Genomic DNA, 3,017 nt, shown 5'->3' with positions numbered 1-3,017 from the left:
TGGCCCGTGTATTGTCACAAATGTCCCTGGTCCCATGTTTATTGACCTATGGGCCGTGTATTACATGTCAGGAATGGCGATCTATGGGTCGTGCAATAAGCGTGGCAATGGTCTCTCGTCCAAAGTATTGTAAGGTGTGTGGTGTGCCATCCATTTCATACCTCCAGAATGTACTTAGTTTTTTCCGGTTCCACATTACAGAAGATGTTACTCTGTGATTGGCTGAGTATCTGAAGGGTGACGGCACAATGATGGTTCTCCAGCGGAGATTTGTTCTGGTACCGTATGGCAAGTTCTGTTTGAGCGTGAATCTGATACCTGAAATATGGTGCACAGTTTTATACGCATTCTGTATAAGAAGGCCCGAGGGGTAAAACATAGAAACTACAGGAACTTAGCATTACCAGCCCTAAGGAAATGGGATGGAAGTGACAGAACTGGAAAGTCAGAGGAACAGAGGGGTGATCTCTATCCCATTACCCCCCTGATCACCCCTCTGTTCCTCTATAATCCCACCCCCCATAGCATTCATTTGTCCGATGAAAATATAAACTCCACAGTTCAGGTTCACACTACATATAGGTCATTTATTGGTGCCAGTAAAATGCATAGCGGGTATTTTTAGCACCAATCGGCCCGTTCAGAGAGGAGGCCGGGGCCTGCTACAAGCTGTTAGCACTTTGACAATGAGTAATCCCTAAAGATATCTTAATCTTCTTATCACTCGCACATATCTCTGACCCTGAACTTTCCCCACATGTTCAGCTCCCAGTTTACACTCACATATTGTTTAGGCCAGGATGGTCCAGGTCATGGCAGAGCGCAGCCACCATCAAAATAGCAATGTCCTCCGGCGATAAACTTTCCTGAAATTACAGAGTTCACCTATAAGGTTTGTTTTGGGCATACACCTTCCTAAAATAGGGTGGCACAGATTGAAGGCAATGATTGCAGGTTACCTGCAGGCAGCACCGATTAATGGAGGGATGATGGATTAGCTGAAGCAGCACAGATCGGGGGAAATGACAGCTTATTGCCTGCAAAGGGCACAGATTGTGGGTGAAGTGTTACCTGAAGATGGCACAGATTAGGGGCAGTGATGGGGGTTACACACAGAGGAAGCCAATAGTGGGGGTTACACACAGAGGAAGCCGGCAGTTGGGGGTTACACACAGAGGAAGCCTGCAGTTGGGGGTTACACACAGCGGAAGCCGACAGTTGGGGGTTACACACAGCGGAAGCCGGCAGTTGGGGGTTACACACAGCGGAAACTGGCAGTTGGGGGTTACACACAGAGAAAGCCGGCAGTTCGGGGTTACACACAGAGGAAGTCGATAGTGGGGGTTACACACAGAGGAAGCCGGTAGTGGGGGTTACACACAGAGGAAGCCAACAGTGGGTGTTACACACAAAGGAAGCCTTTAGTGGGGGTTACACACAGAGGAAGCCGGAAGTTGGGGGTTACACACAGAGGAAGCCGGTAGTGGGGGTTACACACAGAGGAAGCCAACAGTGGGTGTTACACACAGAGGAAGCCTTTAGTGGGGGCTACACACAGAGGAAGCCGCCAGTTGGGGGTTACACACAGAGGAAGCCGATAGTGGGGGTTACACACAGAGGAAGCCGGATGTTGGGGGTTACACACAGAGGAAGCCGGCAGTTGGGCGTTACACACAGAGGAAGCCGCCAGTTGGGGGTCACACACAGAGGAAGCCGCCAGTTGGGGGTTACACACAGAGGAAGCCGGCAGTTGGGGGTTACACACAGAGGAAGCCGAAAGTTGGGGGTTACACACAGCGGAAGCCGAAAGTTGGGGGTTACACACAGAGGAAGCCGGCAGTTGGGGGTTACACACAGAGGAAGCCGGATGTTGGGGGTTACACACAGCGGAAGCCGAAAGTTGGGGGTTACACACAAAGGAAGGCGGAAGTTGGGGGTTACACACAAAGGAAGGCGGAAGTTGGGGGTTACACACAGAGGAAGCGGGTAATGGGGTACACAACTTTCAGAAAATTGCACTCAGTAACACATGGGGTTATACAGAAATACTTTCATGGTCAGTTATTGGTTAATAGAGATTTTCCAGGATGCAGAGCAGCGTAATGACCTGACATAGAGTGATAGTCTCCGGTGTTGTTGGAGATCTCGCAGGACATATATTGTGCTTTGCCACTCACAGATTCCTCACCAGATCATGGCAGTTGCCCATTTCTGCCTATCTGGTGACACTCACCTGGCACCTTGTTGTTGTGTCATCTCTGCCATATGTGGATGATATGTAAGGTTGTCACCGAGTGTCCGTCTTCTCTGCTCCTTCCCCGCTTTGTGTCCTGCTGTCCCATGTCTACAGCAGAAACCGGTCTCTCCTCATTCCTCTGCCAGAGAATAGGTAATCAGCAGGAATTTCCACCCTGACCGGTATACAAAGGGGACATCGTCGCCAGGTGACACGCATCGTATGACACAGCCAGGTGTATCCCATAGAGATGTGTGACAACTATACTGGACACTGTACACATCAATGGCAAAATAAAGAGACCCTGTCATCCAGTCCAGATTACTGCAATAAATAGATATCTATTGTGTGTCACCTACCTGACATTGATGCGTAAAATTTTTTATTCTCACCAGTTCTCCCCAAATACCCAATGGCATATCGATGCCATATTCATTGTCTTATCTCTGATTCCCACTAAAATATGCAATATTGGCCAGCCAATGCCACCGGAAACACCAACCAGCCATTGCTGCATCAAATATAGTCATGAGGAAAGACATAGACATGCTCACTTGGCTGGTGAAACAATGAATAAGTGGAGTTATATCCTTATAGTAACCACAAACTGTAAGTAAACTTTTATAACTCCTTGTAAACAAACATTATAACCGGGAAGATGAGTGGTAGCAAGGTGGATGGTTTGGTTCAGTGCACAGTCTGCCTCATGTATGTACAAATGGAGTAACAGCTCCCAGGTGAATATCTAGGTGAATACTGCTGAGACAGATGTGAACAAGTC

Source organism: Pyxicephalus adspersus, chromosome 1 (genome assembly GCF_032062135.1).
Source record: "Pyxicephalus adspersus chromosome 1, UCB_Pads_2.0, whole genome shotgun sequence".
In the NCBI taxonomy this organism is placed as follows: domain Eukaryota; kingdom Metazoa; phylum Chordata; class Amphibia; order Anura; family Pyxicephalidae; genus Pyxicephalus; species Pyxicephalus adspersus.
This window is presented reverse-complemented; position numbering follows the sequence as displayed.